This window comes from Oncorhynchus gorbuscha, linkage group LG07 (assembly GCF_021184085.1).
Source record: "Oncorhynchus gorbuscha isolate QuinsamMale2020 ecotype Even-year linkage group LG07, OgorEven_v1.0, whole genome shotgun sequence".
NCBI lineage: Eukaryota > Metazoa > Chordata > Actinopteri > Salmoniformes > Salmonidae > Oncorhynchus > Oncorhynchus gorbuscha.
The window spans coordinates 48,747,065-48,763,371 of NC_060179.1; the positions used below are offsets into that span (position 1 = coordinate 48,747,065).

The window sequence follows — 16,307 nt, forward strand, 5'->3', positions numbered from 1 at the left end:
AATTGGTGGCCATCCGGGCGAATTTGAGCCTGACAATGAGCCATCCTCAACAAGGTCGGCAAGTGACTGAAGATGAGGCCTCAGAGTCCGATGTTCAAGAGATGGACATTGAGGAGGTCTAGGGAGAAGACATGGAAGCCCGAGAAGAAGACACCCAAAGCTTTAGTTTCTAGACCATCATTTAACAGACACATGTTGAAAACATTTTAGGGACATGAGATGGCTCATTGGGGATCATTCAATAAACCCTTTCTTTTGTTGTTCAGTGAAATCATCCCATGTTTAGAGTCAACTCGTTTAATTAAAGTTCAATCCGTAACCAATTATAAATAAATAAAATATATTGGAAGGATTTAATCATTTGCAATTATGTCTGCTTTTGATAAGGTAAAAGGATTATGATTCTGTCTCCATATAATATGGTAAATATATTTAATGCACATTTACATTTAAATGCTAATAATATTAGTTTGCATATATTCCTGTTAATTCCCATGGAAAGAGTCCGCCTCTAAATATTCCCCAAAATGTGCAACCCTAATTTTGACACTTAATCATTTTAACAATGACATTTACTTTTAGTACTTAAGTATGAACCAAATACATTTAGACTTTTGCTGAAGTTGCATTTTACTGGGTGACCTTATTTTCTATTAAGGCATCTTTACGTTTACTCAAGTATGAAAATTGGGTACTTTTTCCACCACTGCTTTTAAGCTACACCCAAGCCATGGGCTAAACCCAGGCCAACACAAATTAATTGCTATCACTAGCTGGCTACCACCCGGTTACTCAACCCTGCACATTTGAGGCTGCTGCCCTATAAAATACATAGACATTGAATCACAGGTCACTTAAATAATGTTTGCATACTGCTTTACTCGTCTCATATGTATATCCTGTATTCTATTCTTCTGTATTTTAGTCAATGACACTCACATTGATCGTCCTAATATTTATATTTTTTTTATTCCATACTTGTACTTTCAGATGTGTGTGCATTGTTAGATACCAATGCACTGTTGGAGCTAGGAACACAAGCACTTTGCTACACCTGCAATAACACCCACTAAATATGTGTATGTGACAAAACATGTTATTTGATCATATCAGGCACATTTTCAAGTTACATTGTTTTTGGGGGGCAGGATAATTACATAAGAGTCTCCTTGAATTAACACAAGCAAGCCTTCATGACCTGGCCTCTGTACATTTGTATAGAATCAGCTTGATTTTATTTAACCAGGCAAATCAGTTAAGAACAAATTCTTAATTACAATGACGGCCTACTCCGGCCAAACATGGACGACACTTGGCCAATTGTGCGCCGCCCTATGGGACTCCCAATCACGGCCAGATGTGATACAGCCTGGATTCGAACCAGGGACTGTAGTGTCGCCTTTTGCACTGAGATGCCGTGCCTAAGACCGTTACGCCACTTGATCCCCTCTGTCGAAGACGCTTCTTTTTTGATATTGTCAGTGGTATGGGTAACAAATACACCCCCATAAAGAGAATTTGCCACCAATGCTCCTTATAGGAGACATCACTGCACTCCATACTGCTCATCTCTGTATACCCGTCACAAGACCCACTGGTTGATGCTTATTTATAAAACCCCTTAGGCTTAACCCCATCTGAGATATGTACTGCAGCCCTCATCCTCCACATACAACACTTGTTCTGCCAGTCACATTCTGTTAAAGGTCCCCAAAGCACACACGTCACTTCTCTTTTCAGTTTGCTGCAGATAGCGACTGGAACAAGCTGTAACAAACTGAACAGTTTTATCTCAATCTCTTCATTCATAGACTCAATCATGGACACTGACAGCTGCTTTGCGTGATGTATTGTTGTCTCTACCTTCTTGCCCTTTGTGCTGTTTTCTGAGCCAAATAACATTTGTATCATGTTTTGTTCTGCTGCCATGTGTTGCTGTCGTGCTGTTGTTGTCTTAGGTCTCTCTTGTCATGATGTGTGTTTGTCATGAGTGTTTGGTCCGATATATATTTTTTTTAATCCCAGCCCCCATCCCTGCAGGAGGCCTTTTGGTAGGACACCTTTGTAAATAAGAATTTGTTCAAACTGACTTGCCTAGTTAAATACAATTTAAATTATTATTATTTTTTTTTAAAGAGTGCAATTTAAAAATTATAATAAAAGCAAAATACATTTGTCACATGCGTTAGGCCTACCGAATGCTGGCAATTTAGTTTCGGAACGAAACAGTCCGAAACTGAAAGGTGTCGGATCCTGTTTCTGCTCAAATTAAGCACTACTCCCTCAAGAGGGAGAGAAATTAGAAAACATCTTCAAGGTGTGTTTTTTTGCAATGGAATTTCAAGGCAATGTTTCTTAAACTTACAGAGGGCAGGACAATTTCTCCAAAACTAAATCTGTGTTGATATTAGTTGGCAGCGGTCTTAAATTCCACATTATTATGGCTTGATGTATTTTTAATACCGTAAAGACTTTTTCTGCTAAATGTTTTCTAAAACTCCTTTTCCATCTCTTTGACCCAAAATGAAACCCTTTGCTTAGTCCTAATTTTTTTAGGATGGAAATGTGCCTTAACTTCTCAAAAACAGACTCTTAAGTTCATAGGAGCGTGTCAAATGAAAGCTCATGGTGCTCATTGTTCCTTTTACATGGAAATGCCCAAATGCTTATTAGGATTGCTAAAAACAGCACAATCTAAACAAATAGCCAAAACACATGTAAATATTGGACTTTAAATTGAGCCTTCCTATATTATACTTATGCTAAAAGGTTTATATTGTACTGAGCCATTTACTTTGTTCGTATTCTTATATTTTCTTATTGTTGTTGCAGGGTTGAGAATTAACCTGCAAATAAGCATTTCATTGGACGTGTATACAAAATAACATTACCTCTGTCTCAAAACCACCTTGTGTTCGCCTATTACCAATTAGACATCACCATAACATTAGGCCCAAGTGGAATAGTGTGTGCCATTTCACCAGCGTAAGACAAAGTTGCATTTTGTATCATATACAGCTTGGATTGTAGCCACACAAAAAACTGTGCTGCAATGTAAAATTTGCAATGGTATATTCTCATTCAAATGACTCTAAGTGACAATTACTTCAACTTTATTACAGGGGGTGTGAACAACATGAATTTGCTGCCCTTGGAAAAGTGAGTATACAAATAAAGAACCATTGGAAGGCTGGACACATTACATTTTTAACAATGCTTTTTTTTCTGATTAAAAAAAAAGTATTGTATTTGCCGTGGAGCCCAGTTTCATAATATTACCATATGTCCCAGCTGGTTGCCGTAGTTTTGAAGTAATCACGAAAAAAACAGACCTTGTTTTAGGGCATTTTTCACACTGCCAGCTCATATTAGTTCTATTGAGCAGCGTGGTACCAACTCGCCTTCCAAACATTCTATTCCCAGCCCATTGTTCCACGTCACAATGCCTGCTATTGTTGGCAATGAGACCTGCTCATGTTGTTTGTAGGTAAAAATGTAAACAAATTTACTTATGGAACTCTGAGGTCGTCCCATTGTTTCCTATAGGGAAATATAGGTATACCTGTCTATTTCACCAAATATCTCACAATGTGTGTATTTAGAGTTTTAAAATTTACACCATTTTAATGAGAATCTCCCCTGTCTAATTTATGTAAGGCTGGGCAGTGTAATTCCACTGTCATCAAACGCTAGCCATTAAATGTATTTTGCCCTCGGAACGCTGAACTCCCCCCATTGTCTACCCATAGAGCGGCATGCTGTTATATTTCGCCAATTATCTCGCAATGTGCAACTGTATATTTTTTAAAAGTTGGACACCACTTTAATCATGAGAATATCCTCTTTCTAATTATGTAAGGCTGGGCAGTGTATTCCTTTGTCATCAAACGCTAGACCAGAAAGTCAGAAGTTGCCATTTGTTTCCTGCTTCCTCTTTATGCAGACTTAAGCACACTTGGCACCATTGAGGTGGGGATGTTAACTTTCTACACGAGTTGTTATTTTTCCGTTTCGTCCTAAGAACAGATTGTAGTGGTAAAATACAGGGATACATCTTTGGGTGCCATTAAGGCTCAATTGAACAGTAAGCATCACTCCAGTTAACAGGCTCTGCGGAGGTAATTTACTATGGGATCGGGCTAGTGTTCCAGCTCAGACAACCTTCTGACATGTCCAGCCTTGGGTTAATTTAGACTCCTATTGTCCAGCCTACCATCGGCTGAAATCGCTACCTGCTAAATTGTACACCAAATTACACGGGTCCACTAGACTAAAGACCTAAAGACCTTGCAGGCTTGTTTTCAAATTGCTGTGCGTTTTGTTGCCAACCTATTTTGCTACCTGACAACTTTACGGGTTTCACTTTTTAATTACCGTTCATATATTTATTTTTTCCTCGACTTTTTCACTCCGGACGCTTTATCTGGACACGATTCGTCAGGACCTCCAACAGCCGAAGCTAAGTAGTAACATTAACATGATGCCTTCTAATTGCAGCCGCTGTGCTCGCCTTACGGCGAGGATAGCTGTACTGCAAGCCCAGCTTCAGACGCAATCGTTAGGCAAGGGTAATTTCAGTGTAGGAAAGGATGAAACAGCGTCTGTGCCACCAGTAAGTACAGATAGTAGTATAAATCCCCTGGCACAGTCCCCGCAGCCGGACAACTTTCTCACGGTTTCTGGAAGGAAATGCTGTAGGAACGCTCAACCGGTGTCGCTCATTCAGCAGACAGAAACTTTCAACCGGTTCTCCCCATTAAGCAGCGGGTCGGTGTCAGAGGCCGAGTCTTCTCTGGTCTCTACTCCTCCCGTTACGGGGTCTGAGACGCCGAAGCTTCCCACCATTAGCTCTGACAAATTGAAAACTCTAGTCATTGGTGACTCCATTACCCGCAGTATTAGACTTAAAGCGAATCATCCAGCGATCATACACTGTTTACCCGGGGGCAGGGCTACCGACGTTAAGGCTAATCTGAAGATGGTGCTGGCTAAAGCTAAAACTGGCGAGTGTAGAGAGTATAGAGATATTGTTATCCACGTCGGCACCAACGATGTTAGGATGAAACAGTCAGAGATCACCAAGCGCAACATAGCTTCTGCGTGCATATCAGCTAGAAAGATGTGTCGGCATCGAGTAATTGTCTCTGGCCCCCTCCCAGTTAGGGGAGTGATGAGCTCTACAGCAGAGTCTCACAACTCAATCGCTGGTTGAAAACTGTTTTCTGCCCCTCCCAAAAGATAGAATTTGTAGATAATTGGCCCTCTTTCTGGGACTCGCCCACAAACAGGACCAAGCCTGACCTGCTGAGGAGTGACGGACTCCATCCTAGCTGGAGGGGTGCTCTCATCTTATCTGCCAACATAGACAGGGCTCTAACTCCTCTAGCTCCACAATGAAATAGGGTGCAGGCCAGGCAGCAGGCTATTAGCCAGCCTGCCAGCATAGTGGAGTCTGCCACTAGCATAGTTAGTGTAGTCAGCTCAGCTATCACCATTGAGACCGTGTCTGTGCCTCGACCTGGGTTGGGCAAAACTAAACATGGCGGTGTTCGCCTTAGCAATCTCACTAGGATAAAGACCACCTCCATTCCTGTCATTACTGAAAGAGATCATGATACCTCACATCTCAAAATAGGGCTACTTAATGTTAGATCCCTTACTTCAAAGGCAATTATAGTCAATGAACTAATCACTGATCATAATCTTGATGTGATTGGCCTGACTGAAACATGGCTTAAGCCTGATGAATTTACTGTGTTAAATGAGGCCTCACCTCCTGGCTACACTAGTGACCATATCCCCCGTGCATCCCGCAAAGGCGGAGGTGTTGCTAACATTTCCGATAGCAAATTTCAATTTACAAAAAAAAAAATGACGTTTTCGTCTTTTGAGCTTCTAGTCATGAAATCTATGCAGCCTACTCAATCACTTTTTATAGCTACTGTTTACAGGCCTCCTGGGCCATATACAGCGTTTCTCACCGAGTTCCCTGAATTCCTATCAGACCTTGTAGTCATTGCAGATAATATTCTAATCTTTGGTGACTTTAATATTCACATGGAAAAGTCCACAGACCCACTCCAAAAGGCTTTTGGAGCCATCATCGACTCAGTGGGTTTTGTCCAACATGTCTCTGGACCCACTCACTCTCACAGTCATACGCTGGACCTAGTTTTGTCCCATGGAATAAATGTTGTGGATCTTAATGTTTTTCCTCATAATCCTGGACTATCAGACCACCATTTTATTACGTTTGCAATTGCAACAAATAATCTGCTCAGACCCCAACCAAGGAACATCAAAAGTCGTGCTATAAATTCACAGACAACACAAAGATTCCTTGATGCCCTTCCAGACTCCCTCTGCCTACCCAAGGACGCTAGAGGACAAAAATCCGTTAACCACCTAACTGAGGATCTCAATTTAACCTTGCGCAATACCCTAGATGCAGTTGCACCCCTAAAAACTAAAAAAATGTCTCATAAGAAACTAGCTCCATGGTACACAGAAAATACCCGAGCTCTGAAGCAAGCTTCCAGAAAATTGGAACGGAAATGGCGCCACACCAAACTGGAAGTCTTCCGACTAGCTTGGAAGGATGGTACCGTGCAGTACCGAAGAGCCCTTACTGCTGCTCGATCGTCCTATTTTTCTAACTTAATTGAGGAAAATAAGAACAATCCGAAATTCCTTTTTGATACTGTGGCAAAGCTAACTAAAAAGCAGCATTCCCCAAGAGAGGATGACTTGCACTTTAGCAGTGATAAATTCATGAACTTCTTTGAGGAAAAGATTATGATTATTAGAAAGCAAATTACGGACTCCTCTTTAAACCTGCGTATTCCTCCAAACCTCAGTTGTCCTGAGTCTGCACAACTCTGCCAGGACCTAGGATCAAGAGAGACGCTCAAGTGTTTTAGTACTATATCTCTTGACACAATGATGAAAATAATCATGGCCTCTAAACCTTCAAGCTGTATACTGGACCCTATTCCAACTAAACTACTGAAAGAGCTGCTTCCTGTGCTTGGCCCTCCTATGTTGAACATAATAAACGGCTCTCTATCCACTGGATGTGTACCAAACTCACTAAAAGTGGCAGTAATAAAGCCTCTCTTGAAAAAGCCAAACCTTGACCCAGAAAATATAAAAAACTATCGGCCTATATCGAATCTTCCATTCCTCTCAAAGATTTTAGAGAAGGCTGTTGCGCAGCAACTCACTGCCTTCCTGAAGACAAACAATGTATACGAAATGCTTCAGTCTGGTTTTAGACCCCATCATAGCACTGAGACGGCACTTGTGAAGGTGGTAAATGACATTTTGATGGCATCGGACCGAGGCTCTGCATCTGTCCTCGTGCTCCTAGACCTTAGTGCTGCTTTTGATACCATCGATCACCACATTCTTTTGGAGAGATTGGAAACCCAAATTGGTCTACACGGACATGTTCTGGCCTGGTTTAGGTCTTATCTGTCGGAAAGATATCAGTTTGTCTCTGTGAATGGTTTGTCCTCTGACAAATCAACTGTACATTTCGGTGTTCCTCAAGGTTCTGTTTTAGGACCACTATTGTTTTCACTATATATTTTACCTCTTGGGGATGTTATTCGAAAACATAATGTAAACTTTCACTGCTATGCGGATGACACACAGCTGTACATTTCAATGAAACATGGTGAAGCACCAAAATTGCCCTCGCTAGAAGCATGTGTTTCAGACATAAGGAAGTGGATGGCTGCAAACTTTCTACTATTAAACTCGGACAAAACAGAGATGCTTGTTCTAGGTCCCAAGAAACAAAGAGATCTTCTGTTGAATCTGACAATTAATCTTAATGGTTGTACAGTCGTCTCAAATAAAACTGTGAAGGACCTCGGCGTTACTCTGGACCCTGATCTCTCTTTTGAAGAACATATCAAGACCATTTCGAGGACAGCTTTTTTCCATCTACGTAACATTGCAAAAATCAGAAACTTTCTGTCCAAAAATGATGCAGAAAAATTAATCCATGCTTTTGTCACTTCTAGGTTAGACTACTGCAATGCTCTATTTTCCGGCTACCCGGATAAAGCACTAAATAAACTTCAGTTAGTGCTAAATACGGCTGCTAGAATCCTGACTAGAACCAAAAAATTTGATCATATTACTCCAGTGCTAGCCTCTCTACACTGGCTTCCTGTCAAAGCAAGGGCTGATTTCAAGGTTTTACTGCTAACCTACAAAGCATTACATGGGCTTGCTCCTACCTACCTCTCTGATTTGGTCCTGCCGTACATACCTATACGTACGCTACGGTCACAAGACGCAGGCCTCCTAATTGTCCCTAGAATTTCTAAGCAAACAGCTGGAGGCAGGGCTTTCCCCTATAGAGCTCCATTTTTATGGAACAGTCTGCCTACCCATGTCAGAGACGCAAACTCGGTCTCAACCTTTAAGTCTTTACTGAAGACTCATCTCTTCAGTGGGTCATATGATTGAGTGTAGTCTGGCCCAGGAGTGGGAAGGTGAACGGAAAGGCTCTGGAGCAACGAACCGCCCTTGCTGTCTCTGCCTGGCCGGTTCCCCTTTTTCCACTGGGATTCTCTGCCTCTAACCCTGTTACGGGGCTGAGTCACTGGCTTGCTGGGGCTCTCTCGTGCCGTCCCTGGGGGGGTGCGTCACCTGGGTGGGTTGATTCACTGTTGTGGTCGGCCTGTCTGGGTTTCCCCCCTTGGGTTGTACCGTGTCGGAGATCTTTGTGGGCTATACTCGGCCTTGTCTCAGGATGGTAAGTTGGTGGTTGAAGACTTCCCTCTAGTGGTGTGGGGGCTGTGCTTTGGCAAAGTGGGTGGGGTTATATCCTTCCTGTTTGGCCCTGTCCGGGGTGTCCTCGGATGGGGCCACAGTGTCTCCTGACCCCTCCTGTCTCAGCCTCCAGTATTTATGCTGCAGTAGTTTATGTGTCGGGGGCTAGGGTCAGTTTGTTTATCTGGAGTACTTCTCCTGTCCTATTCGGTGTCCTGTGTAAATCTAAGTGTGCGTTCTCTAATTCTCTCCTTCTCTCTTTCTTTCTCTCTCTCGGAGGACCTGAGCCCTAGAACCATGCCCCAGGACTACCTGACATGATGACTCCTTGCTGTCCCCAGTCCACCTGGCCATGCTGCTGCTCCAGTTTCAACTGGCCTGGGCCCTAGGACCATGTCCCAGGACTACCTGACATGATGGCTCCTTGCTGTCCCCAGTCCACCTGACTGTGCTGCTGCTCCAGTTTCAACTGTTCTGCCTTATTATTATTTGACCATGCTGGTCATTTATGAACATTTGAACATCTTGGTCATGTTCTGTTATAATCTCTACCCGGCACAGCCAGAAGAGGACTGGCCACCCCACATAGCCCGGTTCCTCTCTAGGTTTCTTCCTAGGTTTTGGCCTTTCTAGGGAGTTTTTCCTAGCCACCGTGCTTTTTACACCTGCATTGTTTGCTGTTTGGGGTTTTAGGCTGGGTTTCTGTACAGCACTTTGAGATATCAGCTGATGTACGAAGGGCTATATAAATAAATTTGATTTTGATTTAAAGCACACCATATTTTACCATGGATTTAGCCAGAATTTTGTCTAACGTCGTTGGGGTAAAACTGCTGGCCAGCTGACAATTCCAGATGGCTCAGGCACAATATTTTGTTTAGTCTAGCCGACCATAATTTGACGGTGAGCGGATGGGCTTTTGTGATGCATAGCCAGCAGCTAGCTAGCACGCTACAAATAGCGTTAGCTGTCCTGGTCAACTGTTGATACAAAGCACGTTTCTGTCACAAATACAATACTATCGAAACACAGATGACAACAAACCGGCTCACATGATGACAACAGATGCCAAAAGGCGACGGCTCAATCAATAATGGGTTACCCTGATTCGCCATATCAAGCCATTGTATAAAACTCAGGGAGCTAGTAGCTTGCTAGTCTCATGCTGGCAAAACATTAGCCAGGGATTCAACGTTACCGCTCGCAAGACCTAATTTGTCCGAATGAAATGTGTGTTATTAAAACCTTAACGCCAGCTAGTTACCGGTATAATAGCAGCACATTTTATTTGCCCGTCTATGAAGGAAGCTTGGCTGTCCTTGGCTGGGACGACGTTGGTGAAATAAAGTCGGACTAAGAAACGCTTCATAGTGGTCTTTGGCGCTCGACCCTATTTATCGAGATTGTGTTAACACTAACTCAGTACACCCAGATCTAATTATAGCCTTCTTCAAGGCTTGCGGTGCACGTTAACTTTAGATCACATACTGTAAATAGTACGGGTGAGCCAAGTTTCTGCTTACCAGCTAGCTAACGAGCTAGCCGACTGAAAGCCCACATTCTGGCCCATGCAACAGAGAAACAATGATGCTCGACTGAGAGTCTCTCTCGCATGCTGAAGCGATTTGCCTCTGACATTTCCACCGCGTATAACTTCACACATTTAAACAAATACTCAGAAATAAAGGTACATTTCAATAAACATTTACCTACACATGACCGCGACTGGCTAGAAATGTTGGTATTTTTCTTCTCTTGTTCGTTCCTTTGAGGTGTTATAGACAAAACATTGTCGTCTTGCGGCCGATGCTTTCTTCCATCTTGTCCAGGCGCGGGGAATTGTGGGTCTAGCGGACGGGTCGTGAGAGGAGAGAGCTGCTGCAGTATGACTAGATATGGCTAGTGTCACCAAAGGTCGCCTGACCAACTTTTCCATTGTCAGGGCAATATTGTTGTCTGGAATATTGTCCACTATATTCCGTTTTATTGTGTTTCACTTTTAATTCTCTCAAGGTAATCATCATTGCCATTGCACATGCGGCTTCTGGTGATAGAAGTCACAAAATTGTTACATTTATTGAATTAATTAGTTGATTTATGAATTGTACTTTCATAAGGGCAGTCTTTTATGGAATCGTATTATTATTTGAAATTAATGTGATTATAGACTAGGTCTCTCTGTCACACACAAAGATCTAGCTTAACCTATATATATAGGGGTGAAAGAAGAGTGATTATGATAGAGGAAAGCAAGTCAGATTTAACTTTAGCCTGTAGCTTTGATATGTGCTGAAAGAAGGACAGTGTACCGTCTAGCCATACTCTCAAGTACTTGTATGAGGTGACTACCTCAAGCTCAAAACCCTCAAAGGTAGTAATTACACCTGTGGGGAGAGGGACATTTTTCTTACCAAACCACATGACCTTTGTTTTGGAGGTGTTCAGAACAAGGTTAAGGAGAGAGTTGTTGGACACTAGAAAGCTTTGTTCTAGAGCATTTAACACAAAATCCAGCATTTAACACAAAATCCAGGGAGGGGCCAGCTGAGTATATGACTGTATCATCTGCATATAAATGGATGAGAAAGCTTCGTACTGCATGAGCTATGTTGTTGATGTAAATTGAGAAGAGCGTGGGGCCTAGGATTGAGCCTTGGGGTACTCCCCTGGTGACAAGCAGTGGCTGAGACAGCAGATATTCTGACTTTATACACTTGCACTCTTTGAGTGAGGTAGTTAGCAAACCAGGCCAAAGACCCCTCAGAGACACCAATACTCCTTAGCCAGCCCACAAGAATGGATTTTTTTTAGCTGGCGTCGATAGAGATGGCAGCTTCACGTCTAGTCCTTAGGATTCTGTGCAGTATATATTTTCTCATGTATTATTTCTTACATTGTTAGCCCAGGAAACTTTACATGTTATTACATAAAACCGAGAAGAACTATTGTATATCAAAGAGATGTCAACTTACCAGCAAAACCAGCACTACAACCAGGAATACTCGGAGTGTGGTGTCAGGAAAATAACCTCTCACTCAATGTCAGCAAAAACAAAAGGGATGATTGTGGACTTCAGGAAACTGCAAAGGGAGCACGTCGTTATCCACATCGAAGGGACAGCAGTGGAGAAGGTGTCAAGTTTAAAGTTTCTCCGTGTACACATTACCGACAAACTGAAATGGTCCACGCACACAGACAGTGTAGTGAAGAACCTCTTCAACCTCAGGAGGCTGAAAAAAGTTGGGTTGTCACCGAAAACCCTCACTAACTTTTACACGTGCACAATTGAGAGCATCCCTGGTACAGCAACTGCACCGCCCACAACTGCAAGGCTCTCCAGAGGGTGGTGCAGTCTACATAACGTATCACCGGGGGAAAGCCACCTGCCCTCCAGGACACCTACAACACCCAATGTCACAGGAAGGCAAAAAAGATCATCAAGGACAATAACCACCCGAGCCACTGCATGTTCACCCCGCTTCCATCCAGAAGTTGAGGTCAGTACAGGTACATCAAAGCTGGGACAGAGAGATAGTTGTTTTTCAATCTCAAAGCCATCAGATTGTTAAACAGCCGTCACTAGCACAGATAGGCGGCTGTCAACCTACAGACTTGATATCATTGGCCACTTTAATAAATGGAACACTAGTCACTTTAATAATGTCACTTTAAGAATGTTTACATATCTCACATTACTCATCTCATATGTACAGTATATAATGTATACTGTATCCTTCACTATCTATTCTTTACTATCTATTGCATCCTTGCCGCTCTGTCACTGCTCATCCATATATTTTATATGTATATATTCTTATTCCATTCCTTCATTAGATTGTGTGTATTAGGTTTTGTTGTGGAATTTGTCAGACGTTAGGTTTTGTTGTGGAATTGTTAGATATTACTTGTTAGACGCTGCTGCACTGTTGGATCTAGAAGCATAAGCATTTCGCTACACTCACAATAACATCTGCTAACCATGTGTATGACCAGTAAAATGTGATTTGATTTGATTTGAATGGTCTACCATATCAAAAGCTTTGGCCACGTCAATAAAAATAGCAGCACAACATTGCTTAGAATCAAGGGCAATGGCGGCATCATTGAGGACCTTTAAGGTTGCAGTGACTCATCCATAAGCTGAGAGCAAACCAGATTGCATACCAGAGAGAATACTATAGACATCAAGAAAGCCATTCAGTTGATTATTGAAAAGTGATTCAGTGACTGCCTGCAGGGAGAAACTTTGTAGCAGGGCAGGGGGAAAAGAGGGAGAAGCAATGGGGATAGTCACATTAGAAGGGGTCAGTCAGTCATGTATGTATTCATTTCATTTAAAGAAGTAAAGAAGTCATCTTTATCAATATTACAATGTTACAATATTACAATGTTTCCAGATGTTTCTCAATGTATACATGGTTCTTGAAATGTTTTCTATGGTGAAGCAAGTTTCAAGCTAGTTGAAACCTGCTCATCCACCTTGGACCACAGGGACTCTGGTATGGAGTGAGATTTGTTTCTTTATTCTGTGTGTACCACGATCCGTGCGTATATTCAACATAACTCACAAATAAAACTATGATCTGTGAATATATTAAAATATTTTGTAAATAAAACCATAATCTGTAAAGATGTAATAATATCTTACAAATATTCAACATAAATCAAAGAAATCCATCATCTGTAAATGTATTCAACATAGCTCACAAATAAAACTCCAATTGAATAAATGTAGAATTATTGTTGAGCAAATGTTCAGAAATCCCTTACATTTACAACCGTGGAATATGCATTTGCACATCTAAAAAGCGTTTGTGGATCTGAATTTCAGATGAACAAGTGTGGGGTGGAGGCCAAAGCAAGGTGCTGTAACTGCGGCAGACAACATAGTGCTGCGCTCGGGGGGTTGTATAGCACAGAAACAGGAAGCAGGTACAGAGATATTAGATCACAAACAAGGTAACGTATGCTGAAGCAGCACGGAGAGTTCAAAGTACAGAACCTGTGAGGAAATTGGGCCACCAATGGAAGCGGGAGGTGAGGGAGTAACACAAACTGGGGTCTCCACGAAATGTGACCATTAGTGTGCGGTCATAAAATAATTGTTGACGGTGAACAGGGTTGACTTCTTGGAGTTCATGTGTTGTGTGATGAAAGTAAGCGATCAGGTTAAGACAAAGTCTGCAAGCATAGATGTGGTGGTACTCGTGGCCAAAGATTTCCTGGGAATTACAGAGGCAACTGTGCAGGCCGGTCAAATTCTTCCACACCGATCTCGACAAACCATTTCTGTATGGACCTTGAATTTGACAAACTGACTTGTTGGAAAGGTGGCATCCTATGACGGTGCCATGTTGAAAGTCACTAAGCGCTTCAGTAAGGCCATTCTAATGCCAATGTTTGTCTATGGAGATTGCATGGCTGTGTGCTCGATTTTATACACCTGTCAGCAATGGGTGTGGCTGAAATAGCCAAATCCACTCATTTGTATATAGTGTATCTCTGTGTCGGGAATTCTTGTCTGTCAGCTTTCTAGGTCAGTGCTAAAGCCACACCCTACCATGTTTCATGAGCTGAAATAAAAAATCCCAGAAATGTTCAATTTGCACAAAAAGCTTATTGCTCTTCATTTTTGTGCACACATTTGTTTACATCCCTGTTAGTGAGCATTTCTCCTTTGCCAAGATAATCCATCCACCTGACAGGTGTGGCATATCAAGAAGCTGATTAAACAGCATGATCAATACACAGGTGTACCTTGTGCTTGGGAAAATAAAAGGCCACTCTAAAATGTGCAGTTTTGCCACACAACACAATGTCCCAGATATCTCAAATTGAGGGTGCGTGCAAATGGCATGCTGACTGCAGGAATGTCTACCGGAGTTGTTGCCAGACAATTGAATGTTAATTTCTCTGCCATAAGCCACCTCCAACATAATTTGAGAATTTTGCAGTACGTCCAACTGGCCTCTCAACTGCAGACCACGTGTAACCAAGCCAGCCTAGGACCTCAACATTCGGCTTCTTCACCTGTAGGATGGTCTGAGACCAGTCACCCGTACAGATAGATATAGAAAAGATATAGGCTCAACACTCACCTTCAAATCGGTGCTGTCAACTTGATAGCACTGGAAATGACACTCTTCAAGCAATGTTCCCTCTAATTATTTTTTTTTTGCTGAGCTCAAACTTGAACATTGTGTAAATTTTGTGCAACTTCCAGTGCACGTTTACCTACAACACGGAGGCTGTACCCGATTTAAGTTACAGTTTCAGACAAAGCAGGCCACTGTGGCTATTTGTAGGCCTACCAGCGTGGCCTATCATTGAAAAAAATTGAGAAAATGAATCCCATAACATTTTACCATGGAAATAGAACAGCAATCATTCAGCTTACAGTAGCAGCCAATGTGTGGTGTTCAATGTAGGCCTACATTCCATGAGACTTTGGAAAGAAAACATGCAGGGCTTAACATCAACCTGTTTATCCACCCGTCTTTCAGACAAGGTGACTGAAAATGTTGTTTGTTGCAAGAAACCACTTTACAAAATAACATGCTTTATTATTCCCATACCATTATTGCCGAGAATCAGACTAATTATGCTAACCTTATTCAAGCCTGTCTCAAAATACAACACTACCCCTCTAAGACAAAAAAAAACTCTTTACCTGACTAACTTTTCAATGATATCTTGTAGAAAGCAATCACTCCCCCATTGCTGACTACAAATGATTTATATCTGGGCTAATAACTCACTAACTAGCAAAGGATATTAACAAATGTGCACACATTGCTACATGTAGCTCTCACTTTGATCTAAAAATAAGCGCATCCACACACGCCCTTACAAAAAGTGTGCCACAAAATGTTGCCAGAAGTTTGCAAATGTTTGCCACTAGTGGTGAATCTGCAGCAAACCTTTGGCAACAATAATATTTATTGCAAACAGTTTTTCTCTGGCAGACAATTTGAACCTGTGGCAAATTTGTAGCAACATGTTCCAAGACCAGTAACCATTGATGTCCAACCAGGGGGATTAGAGACATTTGTTGGAAAATGGAAACCAAGCTCTTGCTAGCTACCTACCAAAAGTTGTGTAACTTATTAATGTTATGCAGGTGAGTGAGGACCCAAAAGCGACTTAACAGAAACAGAGTTTATTAATGTCCAAACAGGGAAAACATAAATCCTCAATCTTTACAGCAGATGTCCAAACAGGGAAAACATAAATCCTCTATCTTTACAGGAGTGTCCCCCTTCTAGTAGTAGAGGAGAATTGCAGGGCTAGCGGCAACAGACTGCAGGTCATTTCGGGTAGGCGCAGGCCGTAGAGGACAGAGACACCTGCTCACACGCAGCATCTGATGAAGAGGCATACAACGACAGGACGGAACAAGGGCAAAGCAAACAAGAATCCGACAAGGACAGAAGCAGAAACAGAGAGAGAAATAGAGACTTAATCAGAGGCAAAAGAGGGGACAGGTGTGAGAGAGTAAACGAGGTCGTTAGGAGAATGAG

At 42.1% G+C, this 16,307-nt stretch overlaps 1 protein-coding gene across 3 annotated transcripts in view; it reads right to left on the reverse strand.

Moving 5' to 3' along the window:
- Nucleotides 1-10,673, reverse strand: part of LOC124039946 (zinc finger protein 281-like) — a 34,495-nt gene extending 23,822 nt beyond the window's left edge. Inside the window, exon 1 of one of the 3 annotated variants that reach the window (XM_046356531.1) lies at nucleotides 10,501-10,673. The gene's annotated coding sequence lies outside the window, so the exon portion shown is untranslated. Of the gene's footprint in view, nucleotides 1-10,496 lie in introns of all 3 variants that reach the window. The other 2 variants (XM_046356530.1, XM_046356532.1) reach the window with 2 other exon arrangements.
- Between the last annotated feature and the right edge of the window lie 5,634 nt (nucleotides 10,674-16,307).